This window comes from Equus caballus, chromosome 18 (genome assembly GCF_041296265.1).
Source record: "Equus caballus isolate H_3958 breed thoroughbred chromosome 18, TB-T2T, whole genome shotgun sequence".
Taxonomy (NCBI): domain Eukaryota; kingdom Metazoa; phylum Chordata; class Mammalia; order Perissodactyla; family Equidae; genus Equus; species Equus caballus.
In genome coordinates, this window is record NC_091701.1 from 54,091,111 (window position 1) to 54,115,552 (window position 24,442).

At 41.4% G+C, this 24,442-nt stretch overlaps 1 protein-coding gene across 5 annotated transcripts in view; it reads right to left on the minus strand.

Annotated features, from left to right (window-relative positions):
* The window catches only part of WIPF1 (WAS/WASL interacting protein family member 1), a 112,401-nt gene that overhangs the window by 56,693 nt on the left and 31,266 nt on the right, over positions 1-24,442 (minus strand). The window contains exon 1 of one of the 5 annotated variants that reach the window (XM_001495709.6): positions 13,850-13,986. The exons of 2 other annotated variants lie outside the window; for them this stretch is intronic. The gene's annotated coding sequence lies outside the window, so the exon portion shown is untranslated. Of the gene's footprint in view, positions 1-12,891; positions 13,230-13,849; positions 13,987-24,442 lie in introns of those variants that run through there. 2 more of the 5 variants (XM_070242036.1, XM_005601593.4) reach the window with 2 other exon arrangements.

Consider the following 24,442-nt stretch of genomic DNA (forward strand, 5'->3'; position numbering starts at 1 on the left):
TCCACACACCATCTTGTCTGCAGGTGGTTGGAGCAGCACTGTCCATTAGAAATGTAATCCAAGCCACGTACGCAATTTACAATTTTCTAGTAGACACGCTAAAAAAAGTAACAGGTGAAATGAACGTCAAGAATATTTTTTTGGGAGGGGGCTGGCCCCATGGCTGAGTGGTTAAGTTTGTGCGCTCCACTTAGGTGGCCTGAGGTTTCACTGGTTTGGATCCTGGGCGTGGACATGGCACCGCTCATCAGGCCATGGCTGAGGTGGTGTCCCACATAGCACAACCACAGGCACTCACAACTAGAATATACATCTATGTACGGGGGAGCTTTGAGGAGAAGAAGAAAAAAAGAAGAAGAAGATTGGTAATAGATGTTAGCTCAGGTGCCAATCTTTAGAAAAAAAAGAATTTTTTTGAGGAAGATTAGCACCTGAGCTAACATCTGCTGCCAATCCTCCTCTTTTTGCTGAGGAAGACTGGCCTTGAGCTAACATCCGTGCCCATCTTCCTCTATTTTATGTGGGACGCCTGTCACAGCATGGCTTGCCAAGCGGTGCGTACGTCCACACCCTATGGGATCCAAACCAGTGAACCCTGGGCCACTGAAGCAGAACGTGTGAGCTTAACCGCTGTGACACCGGGCCAGCCCCAAGAATATTTTTTATTTAATCGAACATATCTAAAATATCATTTCAACACGAATCAATATAAAGACTACTAATGAGATATTTTACATTCTTATTTTCATACTAAGCTTTCAAATCCTATGTATACTTCACACTTGCAGCCCAGCCCATCTCAATTCGCATCAGCCATATTTCAAGTGGCCACCACACTGGCTGTGAAGGACTAGACCATGACCCACAGGGGTGATTTAGGCACCAACATGAAGTTTTTCTAAGACTTGGAATTTGTGGAATTTAATTAAATGGAATTAATGAGAGAATAGAGGAACCCTTTTGGGCCCCCCAAATCACAGCCCACCTCACCCCTCTTCTCCGGCTCTGGGAGGCAGTGGTGAAGGGGCAGTGTTCCATGTTAGTGGAAGTTTGGGACGGGTGAAAGGTGGAGAACACTCCTCTTCACGTTACTTATTAGGTTATCAAATACCCTGGAGGCAATCTGATTGAATTTAGAGCCTTGAATGGGTTCTCTCTTAATCTGTATATATGTCTGGATTACCAATAAATTTCCTAAGGCAGTGGCTCCCAAATTTCAAACATTTGCAAACCCATTTCGTAATTTTGTGATAGCTGCATACCACCAAAACTATGCCATTTACTTAAATATTATTTTTCCTTAATTCACCTAACCTTAAAAAAATCTAAATACACAATTTAGTGTCATCCTAAAGGACTATATCCATGAAATCATGAATTTTGTTTTACATATTTTTCTAGAATACATTATAATAAATAATAATCACTTAAATAAAAAATGCTTATCCATATGTCTCCTAAAATCATCCCACAAATCCAAAGGGGTATGACTATCAAACTTTGAAAATATTGTCCTGGGAAAAGGGAAAGGGAAATAACACCACTGGGTCCCCTCCTTCTCCAGAAGTGCTCGGGGGCGGGGGGTGGGGGATGGGGAGGGGTTGTACTCGACTCATAAAGCCCCGACTCTTCTGTAAGCAGACTGATGTTCACTGCCGCCATTCGTCTTTTAGACTGGCATTTATTCTGACTGGTCAGCACTTTGCCTACCAGTTGTCAGATATTTTAGATATCAGCCCTGCCTATAAGGAAATTATTATCTTCATTTAAATTTTCCAGAGGTTACAGAGCCTCCAAGTTTGGGATTTGAGCTTTTAACTATAAACATCACTAGGCAGAGACAACTATAACACCTAGCATGAGACCCTCTATTCTACTTCTGTTGTTAACTGGTTAATTTTCAATTATGAACTATGTGAAAAGCCTGATGACTTTAAGAGAGAAGAATAGGTAAATTTCAATGATAGGTATGCATGGTATCAAAATGGCTAAAAGAAATTTGTTACAAATTAATATATGTGCCTTTTATTAATGCATTAAACAACAAGATCTAGTGGCCAGTCTAATAACTACTATAATTTTGAAGTAGTAAGGAGGGTAAATGATATCTGGAGATATCTGCAATCGTAATGTGAATAAACTATTCTTTTTTTTATTAAAATATATTTGACATACAACATTGTGCTTTAAGGTGTACATGTTAATTAGCTACATTTATCTGTTGTAATATGATTGCCATTGTAGCAATAATTAGTGCCTCTAACAAATTACATAACTATTCTTTCTTTTTAGTAGTTGGAATAATTAAGTTCTAGCCTCTTAGCAAGTTTGATGATTATAATATAATACTGTTGTCTATAATTCACCACACTGTGCGTTAGATCTCTAGGGCTTATTTATTACTCATTGTATAAGTTATCTATTCTTATGTAACAAATTACCCCAGAACTAAGTAGCTCAAACCAACAACACTTTATATCACAGTTTCTGTGGGTTAGGAATCTAGGCACAGTTGTGTTGAGTGCCTCTGGCTCAAGGCCTATCACCAGACTGCAATCAAGGTGTCAGCTGGGGCTGTGTTCTTATCTGAAGGTTCAACAAAGGGGAGAATCTGCTTCCAAATTCACTCACATGTTGGCAAGGACTCAATTCCTTGCTGGCTATTGGTCAAAGGCCTCCCTCAGTTCCTGGTCTTGTGGGTCTCTCTATAGGGCAGCTCATAATATGGTGGTTGGCTTTCCTTAGAGTGAGCAAGAGAGTGACAGAGAGCCCCCATGATGGAAATCACAGTCTTTTTATAACTAAATCTCAGAAGTGACATCCCACCCTCTCTGCTGCATCTGGTTCATTATAAATGAATCACTAAATCTAGTTCACATTCAAGGGGAGAGATTTAAATAAGGGCGTGAACTCCAGGAGGTGGGGATCATTGGGGGCCATCTTAGAAGCTGCCTGCCACATAATGACATAAAATATCCATGACTTTGATTGGTGATGATGTCACCAGTTCTGCTAATATTACTGCAGTTTGTTGGCTAGATTGATAATTGAAAGAAATGTAAATTTTCAATTAGAGGTTAGTGAAAATAAAGATGTATTATTTTCCCCACCCCGTTAACAGACGTCAGGTTAAAAACTCCCACGTTAAAGGACTCCGTGTATCTTGCACCATCTAAAAATCAGTCCGATGCTTTGTGGATGGGCACAAGGACTCCTCACACACCCCTGGAATCCACCATGTGTGGGCATTTACTGTGTTTGTGAAAGATTCCTTTTTTTGTTTTGTTTTGTTTTGAAACCATGTGGTACTGCTAGTCTAGCTCAGAAATAAATCGACTTTGAAAACTGCCCCACAGCTGCAAAAGGCAAGTGTTTGGCACTAATAAATCAGGATTAGTGGAGCTCGGCTTATAATGAACCTTTCACCTCCTCTGGGCAGGTGGTCACCAGCTGATCCATGGGAGCAAACAAGCCATGTTTCGAAGTAATAACCATCTTTTTAATGATAGGTAGAATTGAAGTAGAAATCAAGGAGAGGGAAGAGGGTGTCTTCCTGCAAAATTCAATCTTCTTAAACTTGGGGACCTCTGAAAACATGAATCAAAATTATGTACCCAGGGACCTTGCTTGACCTCTGCTTATTACCTTTCTTGTCACAACCCGTGAGGGTATTTTCCTTCTAGATAATAAAGAGGAGCCTGGGATGATATCAACAGGCCCATATCAGAGAACTAGTGAACTTGGGGCACAATTATCAGTTTAAATTTTGCCCTCCTGGACCCCAATAGAAACTTGTTGCGACCTGCTCACAGAAATGCCTTCATATTCCATTTTATTGGGGGTGGGACAGGGCTTATATTCAAAATATTTAACAACCAATAAGGCACAGGCATTAACCAATCAGAATGCTGTCTCTGATGCTGGAGCAGGGTCCTAGGGCATCCCACGCTGCGCCAGGGACTAATCCTTGGTTGTCGAATTATGAGAGAGGTCTTAGGGGTCCTGGGGGTACTCTTGGGTGACTGAGGTTGGTGATGATTCACCAACTGGTTTTGAAGCATCTCAATATTTTAGTAACTAGCATGGCCATACCAGTACAAACACACTGAATATTATCTGCTGAGGTGGGGGATGCTCCTCCCAGGGGCCCCATGGAGGGTTACTGGGGTGGGAGCTGACCCTGTCTCCCTTCAGCACTCTGTCTGGCTTCTACTGTGGAGACAGCGCCCAGCCCTCCTTCCTGAGCTGGGTCAGCACCTCCAGGCCCTGGACCACTTCCCAGGCTCTTTGAACCCCCCACTCAGGTCTCCTCAGGGCTGGCTGGCTTCAGTCTCCCAGCTCCCAGGCGCTGTCTAGGAGCAGCCTGGAACAGCTGCTGCCAGCTGGCACCACAGACTTCTATGCAAGAGAGGGTCGGGTGTTTCCTTGTGGGTTTGATGGAGGAGAATGTTCTCAGTCCATGGGTGTCATACCACCCAAGTAGCGTGACCATTGTACGGGGTAGAAGCCAAACAAGAGACTTTTCTCATGGACCCTCTCATTTCAAGGAGTAGTTTAGCAACTACCTGAAATTTCTGAATGGAGCCCCATGTTTGAGGTTTATCATAAAACAGGTCACTCTGCATCGCCTCTTGGTCTATATTACTTTACTGAAATGTTCTGCTTGGCTTTCCTTTCTCCACGCTTTTGGGATGTGGAGTAGGGGAGGCTTAGGATACAGATAGTCCTGGGTCTGAATTCTGGCTCTGTGGACTGTGGTCCAGTCCCTTCATCCGTCTGAGGCAACGTCTGCCTCTGTCAACGGGGCTCATCCCGTACCTGCCTCGTAGGCTAGTCGAGGGTCTGATGAGAGAAAGACAAGTTTGATGGATGCTCTTCTTGTAAACCGAGCACAAGATTGAGAATAGAACTTTCAGTCTCTGTTTGGGGGAGGAACTGCCAGTGTTACTCCAGTGTACCAATTTTGGTATTTTTTAAATAGATGCTTTTTGTTCACTTAAGCTGACTAAAAAGCACATAAGTGAATTTAGAGGTCAAAAACGTAAGTTTTGCACAGACTTAGATCCAACCCGTGAGAACTCAGAGTCCTTCCTATTGAACGAAGATTACATACATCCTTTTCCCCAGGAAAATAGGTAGCATAGATTAATTCATTAATATTTGTATAACTGGCTCACATTGGTTTCATTGAAAATAAACGCAATTTGAATGATCAAGATAATACATAAACATTAAAAGATGAAAACAACTTCATAATATTTTCTTCAGTTGCCTTGACAGATATGTAAAGAAAGGTTTGATTTGTTCAGATATTGAGCATTTGAAAAATAAAGCTTGATTTTGCCTACTTTGCTAAACATTTTTTCTCTCAAAATAAGAATTATGGAATCACTGAGGCTTAAGCAGTGAAAGGCAAGTCCTAAAACAAAAATCCTGACCCTTCCACTCTTAATGTACCCAAGTGAACATTCTCTCTGAGTTCAGTCCCAGACGTCAATCAGTGAATAAGTCCTTCTGCAGAGTCCCATTCCATGTTTCGTTTGTTTGTTTGTTTGGTGAGGAAGATTGGCCCTGAGCTAACATTTGTGCCAATCTTCCTCTTTTTGCTTGAGGAAGATTGTCGCTGAGCTAACATCTGTGCCGATCTTCCTCTACTTTGTATGTGGGGAGTCACCAGGGCATGGCTTGATAAGCACTGTGTAGGTCCGTGCCTAGGATCTGAACCTGCAAACCCCAGGCCACTGAAATGGAGCACACAAACTTAACCACGACACCACCAGGCTGACCCCTCCCACTCCATGTTTTTATAGGGGTTTTAGAAGCTACAGATGCATTTAGCAGTAATATTAAACCATTAAGAACATTAAGAAAGACTAACTTCATCTAGGATTCTAACTCCTATGTTAAGACATGTATATCCAAGTGTCTACTCCACGTCTCCACACATTGTCTGTTAGACAGACATCTCAAACTCAACTCCATTTCTCTCTCCTCCACCCCTACTTGCTCTGCTTACAGCCTGCTCATTTCGGTTTGATGGCATTTCCATTCTTCCTTTGCTTAAGTCAAAATCCCTGGAGTCTTCCTTGACTCCTCTCTTCTGCTTCCTATTGTTCAATCCAACAGTTAATCTTGTTGGTTCTACCTTCAAAATAACCAGACTCTAATCACTTCTCACCACCTCTAGCACTGCCGCCCTGGTCCAAGGCGCCATCACCTCTCATGGGAGTACTGCAATCGCCTCCTAACTGCTCTCTCTCTTCCACTCTTGCTCTCCTACAATTTATTCTCAATACAGTAGCCAGAGGGATCGTTTAAATCCTAAAGCCAGATCATCATTTCTCCTTTGCTGAAAGTCCTCCCAAAGGTCCCTCTGCCTTTGAATGAAAGCCAGAGTTCCTACAGTGGCCTACAGGGCCCTCCAGGATCTCACCTCCTACTTCCTTCCTCCTCACTTCCTCTGCCTTAGTCACACTGGCTCCTTCTTATTCCTTGAATATGCCAGGCATGCTCCTGCCTCAAGGCCCTGGGCTGTCCCCCAGGTATCAGTAAGGCAAATTCTCTCACCTCTTCCAAGTCTTCACTCAAATGCCACCTTCTCCATGATGATCACCCTAACTGCCCACATAACTCCATACACCCACCACTGCACTCTGCTCTTCCTCACCCTGCTGGACTTCTCTTTCCATAGTACTTATTGCTTTCTAACCTTCTAATATACTACGTAACAGCCTTTTCTATTAGGGTTATTGTTATTGCCCACATTCTCCAACTAGAATGTAAGAGCCACATGGAAGGGGCTCAATAAATATTTCTGAATTAAGAAAAAATGCCCCAAAAAGGCAAAAGAAACCCCAAAAAACCCATAAAATACCCAGTGCCCAAAAAGGTCCTTGTAATGTCCAATAGTAGGACCCACCTATTATATCTCATTTTCTTCTTTTTATAATGGCTGTGGCATTTTGAAGAGGAGTGACAAAGAAGTAGGACTGACACTGAGAAGAGGCTGCTGTTTGCCTAGGAAAGACCCCCCTAAGAGTGGCATTGCAAGGGAGGGGTAGATCACTATATTTTGAGCGCAGGGACTTTGTCATAAACGTTCTAGAGCCTCCCTTTTATTTGAGAGCCAGAGAGATCAGACTCAGAATGACTGACTCACATTACAAATTCACAAGAGGCTGCTGGGCACACCAGAATTTACAAATGATCTAATTTCTTTCCAGTGCCCACGTCTATTGTCTAGAATGCACCCTTCTGAGATAATGGTACCCAGGACGCTGATTTAGTGCTCAGGAGGTGGTTCAGGGATCTTGGAATCAGGGCTAAGGATGGGTAAACCTCTTGAGGACCACTTATTCTAGGCCATGGTGAGCCCTGATCTCCAGCCACACTTCACGATGGACAACCCCTCTCAATCCATATTCACATCCACAAGATTCAGAGTCTCTCTTTTCTGGCCAATCCTGTGGAACCACTGGGAATTTTTCCTCTCTGGGCTGTCCTCTCCTTTGCTCCATAAAGACTATCACCATTCATTGCTCACAAACTTTCTCCAGGTAGGATGGATTAGGTATCTATCTACAAGATTACACCTGTATTGCTGTGCTGTCTCCCAGGAATTAAGCAGAAGTCTCTTAGTTGGAGTTCCGGGAGTTCATAAATTCCTCAGTCTCTTGGGGGACTCCTATGAGGCCTGGGTTTGGCCTCTGTAGACCCCAGAGGGGCACCTATTATTCAGATTCCAAGTCCTTGGGACCCTCAACATTGCAGCTGGTGACCTGTGCTGGGGTCAGGACCATTACTCTCACTAATTAGCTACTTTGATCACAAACACATCACCTAACTTCTCTGGGCCTCAGCTTCCAAATCTGAAAATGAGAGGATTGAGCCTTCTAAGTCCCCTCTACTTCTAAAAATCCAGGATTCAATTTTTCACCTACCTCTTTAAGTTTTAAATAATGACACCAGCATCTGAAAGCCTCTTTCCTAAACTTTTCCCAAGGCCAGATGTTCCTGGCACTGAAGTAGGAGAAAAAAAATAGTTTTTGAATAACCTAAGATTTTTGTCTTTAGAGAAAATTATCCTCTGGCCTTTTCAATTCCCTTTCCCCTACTGCTACCTCCTTATGAATCGTTACATGAAATTTTAAAAAGTAAACTATCCATCCTCTGAGATTCGTCAGGCTCTATCTTATACCAACATTATTTTTTTCCAAATTATTTTTCCTGTAGAAAATCTCTCAAACATTTTTATTCTTGTACCTATGCTCATCAGCCTTGATTTGTCCCTGTTTTGCAGAGAAAGTTATTAAATGCTCTGGGGAAGAGGAACAAAAAGCTTACAGAGAGAGGGCTAGAGGAGGAGGCATGCTGTCCACACAGGTGAGCTTAGGCCTGTATTTTCACAAGGTGATGGGTGTGAAAGGACAGGAGCGAGAGTCAGGAGCAGAAAGAGGAGGAAAAGCAGAGGGAAGAAGAGAAACAGCAAAGGCATACGCTGTTTGCTTTGAAAGAGGTTTTAGGCAAAGCATTGGTGGCAGTTCATCAAAAATGTTTGTTTAGTTAAATGACTTTTGAAACTGGGACTTTCCTAACAAGTCACACCGCAGTGAGAAGGCAGAGTTGGAACACCAATTCCCTTCCCTGAACAGCTCTCGGTGTGCAGCCTTCTGCATAGCAGGCTGGTGAAGTACTGGGCAGACTCTCCACTGTTCCCACACCCAGTTTTCAGAGGTTGAGATCATTCCCTAAGTCTCTAAAGACTTTAAGGAAGACTAAATCTTTCCATAGCTGGCCTGGAAATGAAAGGAGATGATCTGAATTACCATTTAACAAATCAGTGATTTACTGAAAGAAAACCAATTTACTAGCAAACCCTTCAAATGAATCTATAGGTATTATATATGCATAACCTCCTACTCTGAACTTAGCAGCATATTCCAAATAACTGTAGGTTCCAAGATATCAGCTGATGACTTTTAATTGAGGAAACATATGCCATAAAGAATTTTTCCCCATTAAAGTATATATATTTGTGTGTGTGCAAACATGTATCCTACTATAAAAAAAGACTTCGTTTTTAAGCCACACTAGGATTACAAAACAATACAACGACTGAACTTAAAATACGACATATTATTAAAATCCAGACACAAACAAAAGCAGAAAGGAAGACTAATTCATACCAGAAAGCATCAAAACACACACTCTGGTGGTATCTAGCTAGTTAGACAGTCTCAAGGCAGTAACCTGTAATCAGTATCGAGAATTACAAAGCTAGTAGTATATGAACACCTCCTGGTGGAACTGGCATAGGCTGTCACATCAGCCAGGAGTAAGTGCCTTGTAAATTCGGTTTGTGGCACCATAACAGGGTTCCGCTTCAAGGACTCATCTTTTCCCAGTTTATTCTTTTCAAGGAAAAGTTTTCTCTGTCCTTTCATAAACAAACAAACAAATAATTTTCATTTTCTGATGCCCTTTTTGGGGGTGGGGAGACACTAAGAGGCTTTTTATCTTTTTGGAAACAAGCACCAACTCTAACTGATGGAAACATGGAGGGAAATCGAAATGGCGGAGTGAAAAATCAATCAGTCATACAGGCAATCCCTTCTCTGGAAGTGTCAGAGAGTACACAGGAGCATTAGCGATATTTTATTTAGAAGACAGCACCTGCAGCAGCAGAAGAACCACACAGCACTGCGTCACGCTGTCCATCACACCTTCCCCACCATTTCCTTCCAGAAAATCTATAATCTAAATAAACACCATGGCCATGCCTTCAGAATAGTCTCACTGTTCTTGCTCCTTTTCTTGGGACAACAGCCCAAGTTCTCTTTAGGTCCTTACTACCCAGAAGCAAAATATAACATTTCATTTGAGGCATTCACGAAGGAAAATGGTAATGATCCTGTATTCTGAGGTATCTTCACATCTGTGGGTTTGGTGGGAGGGTGGCATAAGAAGACAGAATTACTGGATGATTCTCAGAACGTGTGTTTATTCCTTGCATGGAGGCTGGTTGTAGTGAACAGAATAGAGGATAAGGCTTTTTCCTGAAGTTTATGTAGCAAAAAAAGCATAAATCATGGAAGGAATAAAAAGCATTCTCCAAGCTATCTCTTCTTTTCTCTTTTTCTTCTCTTCTCCTCCATCAACTCTCAAAAACTGAACTCCTTATAAGCTGAAAACGACTGAGATTTTGTGTAGCATTTCAGAGTCAAGATAAAATTCATATTGTTGAAAAAAAAAATCCTATCATTGAAACTCATGCTCCATCCTAGGGATGTAGACGACAGGAGGCAACTGCCTCATAACAGACAATGTGGACATTAGAACCTGCACGTGTGACACTTTAAAAATCTGTGGTTCCCTAATATCTAGACTATATAAAGAACTCCTGCAACTCAACAGCAAACAACCCAATAACCTCATTAAAAAATGGGCAAGGGACTTGCACAGACAGTTTTTCAAAGAAGATATATAAATGGCCAACAAGTATATAAAAAGATGCTCCACATTACTAATTGTTGGGAAATGCAAATCAAAACTAAAAAGATATCATCTTACACCCATTAGGATGGCTGCTATGACAAACAACAACAACAAATTGTTAACAAGTATTTTCTAGGATGCAGAAAAAGTGGAACCCTTGGTCACTGTTGGTGAGAATGTAAAATGGTACAGCTGCTATGCCAAACAGTAAGGCAGTTCCTCTAAAACTTAAAAATAGAATTAACATAGGATCCAGTAATTCCACTTTGGGGAATATATACAAAAGAATTGAAAGCAGGTTCTCAAAGAGGTATTTGTACACCCATGTTCACAGCAGCCAAAGGTGGAAGCAACCCAAATGTAATCCACAGATGAATGGATAAAGAAAATGTGGAATATACATATAATGGAATATTATTCAGCCTTTAAAAGGAAGGAAATTCTGGCTGCAACATGGGTGAACCTTGAGGATACTACGCTAAGTGAAAGAAAGCAGTCACAAGAAGATAAATACCATATGATTCCATTTGTACGAAGTGCTTAGAATAGTCAGTCATAGAAACAGAAAGGAGAACGTGGTTACCAGGGGCTGGGAGCAGAAAGAAATGGGGAATAATTGTTTAATGGTTATAGAGTTTCCATTTGCAAGATGAAAAGGTTTTAGAGATTGGTTGCACAACAATGTGAATATATTTAACACTACTGAACTATACACTTAATGGTTAATATGGTAAATTTTATGTTTTATCACACTTTAAAAAAACAAACCTATGGCTCCCAATACTTCCCAGTATGACAGCAATGATAACAACAGTAATACCTTACACAGGCCCAAGACCTTCTCTCTGAGAAGCCCAGAGAGCTTGGCCTCCAGACTTGCGCACGCCAACTCAAAAAGATGACCGAGGATGAATTCAATTGTGAGGGTTGCACTCATCAGTTTTATTTTTTATTTTCCTTTTCCCTACTACCATGAATGTTTTGTATCTCTCACCATTTCATCTCTCTGAAACCCAGGCCACCCACACATCTGTGGATGCTGACTCTGAAGTGTCACTCTGTACGATCTGGGATTCTGGGGGGAAGAGGCCTGCCTCTACGTCGGGGTCCAGGAGAAGAGGGGCTTGTGAGGTCAGCTCCCTTCTTCTTCTTATTTACCAAATTCAGTAACATACCCATGCACTCCCTCCCCAGCAAATTCACCAATTTCCCTTCAGGTGAGAGGTGACGACTTTTATCTTTTTCTACTTTTGACCTTGAAACTGAACTCAGTCTTCAGTTTGGCAGGAATTCCTGTCTAAAAATCACACCCGAGATTAATTTTCCAGGGGCTCTCCACTGTTCACACGATCTACCACCTTCTGCCATTGTGTCCTCCTCTTTTTCAGAACCACTTCCAGGTTTGGGGATCAGAGGCACCGCATAACAACGACACTTTATAAACCTTTCTTGAATCTCAAACACAAAGGAACACAGTGAAGGTGGACAGCTGGAGAAGGGGGTGAGAAATGGCCGGGGAGACAACAGATGCCCCTCAGAAGAAATGGAAACAGCTTTTGGAAGGATGCATTTACAAAAAAGACGGCAGGTCCATCTGGAAAGTATTTTAACAAAATAAAAAGCCCTTTACTACTACAAGCAGCAGAGTAGCAGAATACAAAACTCCCCGAACAACAAAGCTCTATGACCAATTTAAAAAGCAAAACAAAACTGAAAGAAGAGTTCCTTCGAGGGATGTCCAGCCACCGCCAAGCTGTAAGCCTCTTTCTGGTGCTGAGTGACACTCCTGGTGCCATTTGCAGGAGACCTTCCCACCGCAGTTCCCCTCCATGGGTGTCCTCCCATATTTATTTATGCAAGGGGCTCAAATACCAAGTCCAATCTCCCCTCCACCCCCACCCCGGATGGAAATGGGGGCTGCTGTCAGAGCTAGAGCAGGGTTTCTGAAACCACTTGGGCTAAGATCTCCCACTTAGAATCCTCCCTTATTCTGTCAGCTTCCTCTCCATTTTCTTGCACGACACGGTAGTAAAAAATGAAAGAAAAAAAGAGGGCACTCTGAGGACATAACCAACAATGGTTTTTCTCTTTCATCTCTGTTCTGGTTAGTTTGCGCTACCGGTATACAAACAACACGAGTCCACTAACCCCTCACCCCTCTGTCATTCTGTTTTTCAGTACAGAACTTTGTAGAACACTCTGGGCTGGAAGGAAGAGATGAAACAAGAAGCTCCCAACGCTGGGCTCTTCCCTTCATTGGTCTCCTTGCCTCTACCCACACATGAGCACAGCCGCAGACGACATCTAGTATGTTTTCAAAAAGCTCCAGAAGAAAGCTCAGCAACCTCTCCGGCTAACTTGTTCTAATGCTTAGTAACCGCCCAAGAATGTACTTACTTATTCCTCTAACTCAGATTTGAGACATTTTCCTTCTTCATACAGGTCTGAAAGCAGCAGGTCATTGCATAAGAGCCTTTTATGGTCTTGAAGCTCTTTACCACACTGTCCCTCATTGGCTATAGGATGAATAATCATCTTGGGCCATCCTGCTATCTCTGGACTCTAATTTCCAACTCTTTAACCATCTCTCTGGCTCTTCCCTCCACTCTTCAAGTCTTCCTTTACGGAAGGAAGCACAGGCTGAAGTGAAGGCACGAGGCTCTGGTGACAGTCTAACCTGGTTGCTCCTCAGACCTGCAAGTCTGGGGCAAGCAGGGGACTTCCTCATCTCACATGCAAGCTGCCCCCTACCCCTTCTTCTCTACTCTCATTTTGTTAGTAACAGAAAGAAAGAAAAAAAACAAGGAAGGAAGAGGGCAGAAAAAATATAAAAGAAAAGGGAACTTAAGAATTTATAAAGATACGAGAAATGAGTTTAACAGGAAATAAAGCCAAAAGATTTTACCAGACAAAAAATACACCAAAAACAACCAACTTTTGCGCACAGCCTTACAGCATGTTCTCACACATAAAATTTCTGTGTTTTCTACCCTGCGTACGCCGGCAAACACAAGCCGATTTGTCTCATTTCAGATTTATGCTAATAGGTAAACCTGAGGAGAGGCTCAGCCGAATTTCATGAAATAAGTTATTGAATGAACATCTGAAGGTTTTTTTTTAAAGCCGGAGAAGTTCTAAACAGGGAAATCAGAGATTCTGAGAATTTCATTTTCACGATAATGGCTCGATGTTTGTTCCCCTAACAACGTGTGGTTTCCAGCTCCGCCCGGCGCTTACATTCAAGCCAGAGCAGTTCTTCACCTTACAAAAATAAAGACAGCCTAAGGAAAGGACCAGTGAGGTATTTTAGAGCGGCTATGAAAGATTTTTCAAGGGGTGGAGGGAAAGCACTAACCTGTGTTGTTTTAATCCGCTGAAAATGACCCAGTTCTCAAGTTCCCCTGCTGTCTTCTAGCCAGTTTCCTGTAAATGTTGCATGTGACATTATACTTCCTCACTGCACCTTCTCTGACTGCCTCTCTGAGAGCGGTCAGAGGCATGTGATAAGATCGCTTCACGCTGGTGTAACCCTGTGTCTAAAGCCATGGCCAGCCGTCTCAGCTTGCTTTGGGCGTCCCTAGGGCACAGGTGGAGAGGAGACAACCTGGGAGGGAGGCAGGGAGAGTAATGTCTGGACTCCTGGCACTTCTGGCTCCACAGGAGGGAGCAGGGGGAAGGGAGAGACAGAGACTCCTAAGCCCTAGGTCGCCCATCTTGGGGATGCAGGTGAGATGGGGCAGTCCGCTCACTGCAGAGCCTGGGGCTCAGGTGCTCTCCTGTCATCAGGACAGGCCTCGATGCTGTGGCCTCAGGACCGCTGAGCAGGGCGGCCATGGCCCTGAGTCCTGGATGTCCCCAGGCTCCTCTCTGGAGGGTGCCGCCACAAAGGAGCACACCAAGGGCTCAACTCACATTTCTGGACACTGCACTGACAACGGCAACTCACTCTGAGTTTCCTGGGACAGTCTCAAGTTCACAGCCAGTCTATTTAGTCCTGCTGTCAGATGGTGTGCCCTAATTCTCTGTTCAGCAAAGGAAGGCAGGTACTCTGTCTCCTAGGGCCAAATAACTGGCAGACGCTTCTCCCCTGCTGGCCTCCAAAATATCCCAGCCTTTTGGTTTCCCCTGAAAAAGGGTGACATGGTCTTCCTGCGGGATGGACGGTGGTGGGTTCCTGATGGCACATGAACCCTGGACGTGGGGGACCCTGAGGCTGGCCTGAGAGCACCAGAGAGAGTGCCCGGACGTGCTCCCCTGTGCTCCACAGTGGGCAAGACTGGAGAGGAGCTGAGGGGGGACCAAGCAAGAAGCCCAAAGGTACCATTTCTAGCTTTCTTGTGCTGTGGTCAGTGCCTTCCTCTTTCCTTTTATAATTCCCCGAGCTCTCTGCAGGGCCCAAACCTACTGGGATTTGTGGACGTAGGAAGTGGTGTGTGGGTGTAAAACGATGTCCTGGACCAAGGGGAATATTCTGCGATTTGTACGGCTTGACTCAATGCAGAAACCCCAAAGTTGTTTCTATTTGGCTACCCGGGCATAATTCCTTTTTAAAAAGTGCTTTTAAAGGGATTTTTTTGTTTTTTCAGAAAGCTAACCATAGACAAGCTCACTGTTCCAAGTCTTGGAAATATTACCCTATAATTCCCCAATGAAGTTTTCCGTGTGAGAACACCGAGCAGGGAAACGAGTGCTGAGAGTCAGAACTTTGGACAACAGTAAAACTCTGAAGTCTTGCCACACGATTGCATTTCTGCCTTTGGAAACACGCATAACTGCTTTACCATTCTGACAGCTGACGGCTGGTTTTCTAATGGAACTGAACAGTTAGATTAGCCAGTCAACATGGCTATGAGCACAGCATTAGCTTTAAAATAGGAATAATGGTAAAACTTGGCCATCTTGGAAAAAGAAAATATTACATAGATGATAAATAAGAATGACTCCATTTGAATGTATTTAAAAGTGTCACATTCTGAGTTAAGCTGCCAGTTCCATTTTTCAACTAAACAGTTACATATGTTCTCTTAAGCCATGCTCTGGGTGGAATTTTTTAAGGTCTTAAGAAAACGCTTTACAATTTTTCTTTAAAATTTCTAACCTGGCCTCCTGTCCGTGAATTTTTTTTTTCTGTTTAGGCATTTAAAAAAAAATTTAACAGGGGCCGGCCCAGTCATGCAGTGGTTAAGTTTGCACGTTCCACTTTGGCAGCCTGGGGTTCGCCGGTTCAGATCCTGGGTGCGGACATGGCACTGCTTGGCAAGCCATGCTGTGGCAGGCGTCCCACATATAAAGTAGAGGAAGATGGGCACGGATGTTAGCTCAGGGCCAGTCTTCCTCAGCAAAAAGAGGAGGATTGGCAGCGGATGTTAGCTCGGGGCTAATCTTCCTCAAAACAAAAAAGACTTTATTTTTTTTAGAACAGTTATAGATTTACAGAAAAACTGAGAAGATAGCAGAGTTCCCACTCATTCTGTACCCAGTCTCTCCACTATTAAAATCTTACATTTAGTATGATATATAAGTAACAATTAATAAGCCAATATTGATAGATTACGATGAGCTGAAGTCCATAGTTTATTCAGATTTCTTTAGTTTTTCCCCAATGTCCTTTTCTGGTCCAGGATGCCATCCAGGACATCACATGACATTTAGTCATCATATCTCCTAGGCTCCTCTTGTTTGCAACAGTTTCTTAGACTTTCCTTGTTTTTGATGACTTTGACAGTTTTAAGGAGTACTGGTCAGGCATTTTGTGGAATGTCCCACAATTGGGATTTGTCTAACATTTTTCTCATGTTATGGGTTATCTGGAGGAAGACCACAGAGGCAAAGTACCATTTTAATCCTATCATATCAAGCATGTACACTGTCAACATAAGCTAATACTGTTGATGTTGGCCTTGATCGCCTGAGGTTGCGTCTGCCAGGTTTCTCTACTGTAAAGTTGCTCCCCATTTGTTCCATAGCGTACACTCCGGAAGGAAAACCTTGAGGGTAGAGCATTTATACAAATTATTTGGAATTCTCCTGCATGGAAGATTTGTTATTCATTTATTCAATCATTTATTTATATCAGTATGGCCTCAAAGATATTTGCTTTATACTTTCAGGTATAATTCAACACTACTTTATTTTCTTGTTCAAATTGTTCCACCTTTGGCCATTGGGAGCTCTTTCAGTTGGTTCCTGAGCTCCTCTGACATACTCCTGTCAATAGTGTTTGTTTGTGAGCCCTTCCTTACTTTCTGGCACTACAAGATGCTCCAGGCTCATCATGTATACTACCCCCAACCGTCCATGACTTTTTCCATCTTAACAAGAGAATGAAAGAAAAGAAATCCACAGACCTGAGAAAATTTTTATTTGCCTTCAATTTTATTAATAATTACTAATTAGTATTAGTAAAAGTCTTTTTTAAATTGCTTTCATAAAATTAGTCCCAGCCTCTACCAGCAAGAAAACACCAAAAAACCAAGTGAGTCAAGGTCTGCATTTCCTTCATTCCAAGATGCACGTCTGTGTTGGTAGCGATTTTTTCCTTCATTTTTTAACATTCCTGGAATCAAAGTGTACATTTAATATCATGTCTTTTTTTCCCTCCTCCTTACCTGTCATTAATTTGATGGTAGACCTTACAGCTGATGATGTCTTGGAAACAGAGGAAGCAGAGCAGTCCGTTAGCTTTTGTTTGGGCCACAGACGTCATTTAACTACTTTCATTGATTTTTTCCCCAACTGAGCAAATATTTTGATTAAAGTGGTTTGATGTCTAACATCTACAGACATTAAAAAACCCCAAGATTTTTACCTGCTCCCAGACACATTCTAACTTTACCTCAAACCACAAATTCTCATCAAGTCCTAAATATAGATAAAAGGGGAGGGGTGTTAAATTCTTTTCAATTTTTTTCTGGGTTTACTCTCCAACTCCCTGCACTGTGTCACTTTTTCAAGATCTCATGAATCCATCATCATGCCTGAGGAGCCTAATGCTGACACTGAAGGGTTGCGAGAAGGATGTTTCACTCTTGATGAGAAGTAAAAGTGCTCACTGGTCAGAAGCAGATCAGAAAGGACTCCCTGATTCTGCCTTTCCTGCTGGAGAAGCCAACCGACTGCTAAAGAATGGCAGAACTGGCCATTCCTCTCTCTCTAGCCAGGATCTTCTCTCCAGCTCGTGAATCACTGCTGCTTTGGGAGCATCATGCTTTACAGATTTTTTTCTTTTAATGGACAGAGACTTGTTCAACCATTCCTCATGGGCATACTTCACAGTCACAGATGAAATGCCTACTCTTTTCATCCGGGTAGGCAGAACTTGGCTACTTTAAACACTATTTTCTGCCCTACTCCTGTGTAAAGTGTACTAAGACACTGATAGTGCCCTAATCATCTCATCAGCATCCAGAAGAGACTGAAAGAGATGCTACACTGACTTTCTGAGGCAACCATTTCCAGCTCTTCCCACGTGCCAGGCACGGAGCTAAGCTCTTGACATCCATACTTTCACTTAATTCTCACTGCAATCCTGTGAGGTAGGTACTGCGATCCCTACTTTACAGATAAGCTAACCAAATTAGGCTAAATAAGCTGTCCAGGGCCCCCTGATAAGACTGACACCAAAGACTCAGAGCCTAATGCTACTCTTTGCAGCAGGTAGGTTTACCATTTATAGCTCATAAATGGGCATGTTACTGAATACAGTCCTGTCCCCTAATTATTTTCTTTACATACTTTTTACTTCAACCAAACCTAAGTGGCAATGAGGACAGGGACAGTGTCTTTTATTCCATCCTCATTCCAGCAGCTTTCCCATCAACCCTGCACTTCTGCTTTACTGCCAATCTAATTTTTTTTAATAAATTAGAAAAATTTATTAGAAAAAATTATCATTTTTCTAATAAAGGTAAATAAATTACCTTCATTATTTCCCTCCACTACTGTTTTTTAAAATTTTTCATTTATTATCTTCTTAAATTACAAGCTTATTTTCTTTATTTTCAGTCCTTTTAAATAAAAGCCTTAACATTTTATCTATTTTTAGTCCTATCTCACATGTTTCAATGCATTGTATTCTCATTGTTAATTTTATAATAGTCTATATAGGTTTCAGTAATGATTTTCTTTTTTGACCCAAAAATTATATAAAAGGATCATATTTTAGTTTTCAAGGCTGGGAGGGAGGTGGGGCCAGGAGCCATCTCATGTTATTTTTCAATGCTCTGTTATTATTATATGTGGCCAGTATGTCTACTTCTTGTTTAACTGAAAAGTTTCCTTGTGGTCTAGTATTTCATCAGTTTTTGTAAATGCTCCATGGTCCTTTTAAAAATTGTGTGTATTTCCTATTTGCTGGGTTAGGTCAATAATGATAATGACGTTATTTTAAATCTTCTGTTCCTACTTATTTTTGTCTACCTGATCAAACTCTGAAAACATTCTGTTAAAGTCTCCCATTATGATTATGGAAAACTTTGTGTTTTTAAATTTTTAACTTATTATATTTTTATTTGTATTATTTTATTTGTATCTTTAACAGATTTTGCTTTATCTAATTCGGCGTTAAGATGTTTGGTGCATAAAGGTTTATTATTATTGAATCTTCTTCTTTGCTCATATCTCTTATTCTTTTATGTCTTGCTTAATATTTCTTTTTACATTCAATCTTACACTTTTTAATATTAATATTACCATCCCTATTTTTGTTTTGTTAGTTAGCATTCACTAACCTATCTCTTTATTTTCTTCCTTCCTGTGTAATTTTGGTACACACATGACTCCTGAAGACAGCAATATAGCTAGATTATTTTTTTAATCAATCTGAGAGTCACTGATTTTATTAGAGGAATTTAACTTAGTCACATTTATCATTACATGTTTACCTTATTCCTGCCATTTTACGATACGTATTCTGTTATATTTTCTTCTTCTTTCCCCCCCCCTTCTTTACTTTTGCTCATTGACCATGATTTTTATTATTGTAGTATCCTCTACCCCTGGCTGTGTGTTTGTTTTAATATCCAATGGTGTAGAAATCCTACCTATACTTTTTTCCTAAAGATCAAATATATGTGATCTTTCTTGGTGAACATCAGAGAACTGCATAGTAGGACCCTGTTAAATGCTAAGGTCAGTCCATTGTTTTAGGAAATTTAATGGTAGGTTCATGTTAATAACAGTAATAACTTTTGTGTGTTGGGGGGAAGGGGGATGACATTACAAAGGCATCAGAAACCCTTCTAAAAGAGTACACTGCCAGGTCTCCATTCACTTCCCTCCCCCATTTCCTATAAGAAAGACTGGCTATAGCTTCTCACAGAGCAAGTAGGTAAGTGTGGGGTAGAGTGACAGCCAAGAACCCGGTGGCTGGGACATAGCAAGGAACATTCTGAGGAATGCATCTGCAAATTCTGGACTCTGAGACATTCAGGCACTCTGGAAATCTGCAGAAGTGCCTGTAGAAGAGAGGCTGTCAGGGTGGGTTCCTGCTACCTCATTTCCAGTCACTAGAAGTCATCATCAGCTGAGGAATCTATTCTAGAATTAGGCAAGAGGTCAACAGTAAGATCACAAGAATCTAAACATAACCTCTAAAGGGCTGGGGAATTCAGATGAGAAAATAATGTTGCTAGACCTGCTCAGAGGCTAGAATTCTGAGTTTCCTAATGTCTACTAAAGAAAGCACAGTAGTCAACAAGAATCCGCACCTTTTTTTCCCCTTAAAATGAGTTTTCACTTTTTTAAAGCTTTGATACCAGTGCAGGGATGGGAGAATCTCTGGGCATAAAAGACCTAAGCAGGTATTGTTTGGGTGTGTTTGTACTCATGTTTGAATGAAGGTTAACATTAAAATTCCATATTTAATTTTTCACGGGGAATCCCAGGGTAGTGGGTGGGAGGGAATAGGAACAAAGGTGTAGCAACTATTTAAAGACCTGCTGGTAACTCTCAATTTACTGGACTGACATCCTGATTTGGACCACAAAGAAGTGATAAAATACCATAAAAGAGTGTTTCTGTTCTAACATATTTAAAAAATTAATTTAGCCTCAGAAACATTTTATGAATTAAACGTTAATCATTCTCATAATACAAAAGGGGAGACTAAGGTTCCAAAAGTTGAAGAGATTTGTTCAAACAAGTAAATAAGTGATAGACTGGATTTAAACCCAAAGCTTCTGACTAAACCCAAAGTCCAGTGTCATTTCCAGTATACACCAAAACCGTCTCCTCGTTGTTCGGTCTCTGACAGAAATGTACACCCATGCATGCCACACGCACATTGTGCAGGGAGGAACTGTAGCAAGGCACGCCCTTGGCAGTCAGTGCTTCACAATGTAGGTCAAACAGTCCAGCCAGACCCCAGGGCAATTGTTTCTACACTGACCCTGGGGGATTTTTGGAGCATTATGTCATGCCAAAGGCTTTCCTCATTAGCAATTATACAAAAAAAGACACCATGCACCACGTTTCTGAGCCCCTGGAGCAGATAAAGGGAAAATGAAAGATCAAGAAAGTTCTCTCGCTGATGCACTGCATTCTGGTACATTTGTTTATACCACTGTAATGTAATGTAAACCAGAACTACCAAGTTCTCTGGCTAGCTGTCTTCGAAGCCAGAGCCCTACCTAGTGGAGTCATTCTTCTTTGGCATACTACAGGACCCTATGACAACAATCAAACTGGATCTTTCCAATATCATGCAGCTGAATTCCAAATAACTAGGCCCCTCATTCATCTTTGTTGATGATCAAAACATTGAAAGGATATGGCAAATCCCCTTGTTCACAAAAAGACCGGCTAGGGACACACAAAAAGCCTTGCCATTCACCCAGGCGTTTTAAGAGGCCTCATAAATACAGAACTTCAGAGGTAGTGGACAGTCCTAAGAACCAAGACACTCTTACACATTTCTTGCTCCTTTCTTTTAGGTTGAATAGAGAATAGAAGAATACAAGGCAATGTAAACAATTCAAAAGTGTACCAAGTGTGTTGGGAGAGATCATGAATGGGTATACGCAGATTTGTGGCTCTGATTCAGAATCTGTGTCTTCCTCACATTCATAACATGGGACCAAGAGAACATCTAATTAATTGCCTATTTGCACAATCTTCCTACTCTGATGCATCCCTCCCCTCCACATTTAAGAGCATATAGAATACGACAGAATTGGTAAACAAGCTCATGCCATCCCTAAAAGGAAGGATTCTGGAACTAAACTACCTAAGTTCAAGTCCTAGATCCCCTACTTACTAGTTGCAGTGGATTCCTTTATTCTTTTGGTTCCCAGTTTTCTCATCTGTAACATAGGGATAATTTTATGAGTATTGAATGTGATGCTACATTCAAAGAGCTTAGCCAGTGCACTGAATAAATGGTGGCTACTGTCAATGTTAGTAGGTAGAAATTTTATTATCAGGAAATTCTATAATAGAATTTCTCACAAGAAATGCAATCAAGAATCAAATAACGAGCTTTATTTCTGAGGGTGCTGTGCATGCAGGAAATAAAGGACATTCAGGAGTCAGGGGCAGTGGAGCTACAGGTTCTCCAGTCATCCTAGAGAGGCACAGTTCATCCCGGAAGTAGAACAGGAAATTCATATGGGTACTTTGAGCCGGAGGTGGTGTAGCTTTTATGCTTCTAAATTTGGAAGAGTTGGATGTATTTATATCTGATCAAAAATAAGGACGAAAATGGTATGTGAATTATCTCTCCATAATTTTTTTTAAAAATTAAGAAAGTTTCATGGCCAATGAAAAACTATGTTGATGAGAGAGACAAAGAGGTTTAGCAGTGGCCATGAGTGTAGAGAGAGGAACAGAATTTTGGAGAAGCTGTTTATGTGGTGTGAAGCGTAAAACTTCTAAGCCATGCCTTTTAGAAAAACTTGGATTAAAGAGAGATATTATTCTTCAAGGCTTTCTGATGTTTTCTTTGAATGGGACTCCAAGTAGAATCTGGGCCACGTGGGGCCTCAGGACTTATTCAGGTTACAATTAGAGTGTGGGTCATATCTAGCCGAGCAACATCAAACCCAACCAAATGGGTTTATCACATACTTTCCGCATTGTGATTTGGATTTTGAAGTGCCTGCAGACAGGCTGAATTACATGATTCTGTAAATTAGGTAAACTTCCAAAAGATAAACATCTCTCAAGATTTTATTAATTACTCACAGTCACTCTGAATGGGTAACACTATATTTTGTATCTCAGCATCTATTATTTTCTTTGCCTTCAATCAACTTCTAGAAATAAAGTTGGCGCTCTAGGAGGTACCTACAATGAAACAAGGTGTTATTTACTAAATTACTGTTGCATATCTCTCAATGATATACTTACACTATTGAAAGCAAGCTAATATTCACCAATTAATTTCCAAGGACAAATTTATGTACAAAAATGATCAAACATCTCTATAGCTAATAACATAAATGTGTTTATTGAAATATATTTCCTGAACATTTTATATAAACTGTATTTTAACTTCAGGGCCACTGTAGGTCATTAATAACAGTGATGGAAGTGGAGGGAGACTAGGAGTTAATGGAATATTACAATGAGCTGATTATGGTTTTTGTTTTTAATAACCATACTTCCCTTTTTATTGGAAAATTACCACCATCAACTGTAATATTCATCAAAGCAGGCTGAAATTTTTAGTAACTAGACTTTGTAGGTGTGAAGGCTTCCTAAACAATAAGGAATATGCAGGGGGAAGGTAAGTTGTGACAAGTAGTGTGCTTCCAAATGTACAACTAAAGGTATAAATTCAGCTTAAAAAAATTTATCTAACTTGATTCAAGACAAGGATTTAAGGTTACAAAAATAAAAATAAACAAAGCAAAACCATCACCACCCTGGGTTGTCCTTAATGATAAACTGCCTGGTGCTATCCTAATTGTAAAAAAAAAAAAAAAAAAATTTAGGCACCCCCAACCAACCTGCAAACTGCGGACTGACACACTTTGGGATTACATTTCTCATTTGCACAGTTGCATAACAGGCCTATTTCACTTACATAAATCCAACTCTTGATGCTTGAAGGAGAGAGACAGAGAAAATAATGTAAATAGTGACAGCCTTTTCACCCACCATTCCACACAATGAGCGTACCCCCAGAGTGCCCTAAGATGAGAGAGAGGAATCTGCGGTTGTCACCAGTGCCACGCTGGGTGTGATTCCAGTCTTTAAAAACACATATTTTTCACATGCCAGGGCCCATAAATGGCAGCCAGCCCCTTCACCTGGAGCTCAACCAAGGAAAGAGCGATCAAGAGTAATTCCAAAGAGGTGCAATTTCTACCTTAGTCACAACTGTAAATGCCAACTTGACTGGACCAAAGGTAAGTCTTTATCTCAACATGATTCCTCCTGTCCTGACAATGGTAGCTCAGAAACCCTGCTATTGTAGTAGCTTTCAGGCTCAGCTATAAACCACCACTCCCTCTGGGCAGTCCCTCCCTGATGTTCTCCTTCTGCCAAGTTGATGAAGTAAAGATTTGAGACAGATTTTTTTTTTGGAACAGAACCCTTTTATTGTTGTCTAGCACCTGTGCCAGTTTCATGTCTCTCTAAAGGAGACAGGAACTTCGGAGCATTATTGGCCCTTTTAAAGGAAAAGAAGGGTGGGTAGGCACACCCAGAGCTGAGTGAATCTCTTAACAAATGAGAACGTGCTACTAAAACCATCAAGCACACCCCTGACATGCTCCCCACCAAAGTCTGCTTTATCATCCCCTTAAAAAAATCTGAAACAATATGTAACAAAACAAATAATTACTTTCCATCTCTCAGTACATCTCTAAAGTAAAGACTGACACTTATGGCAATAAGCACCCCCCAGAGAGGTGTTCTGTCTCCTGGGATGCCAATCTTGGCCTTGGTTCAGGGGTCAGCCTCTTTATTCTGGACTTTCCCCAGCAGAGCTGCGCCCCCTCACTCC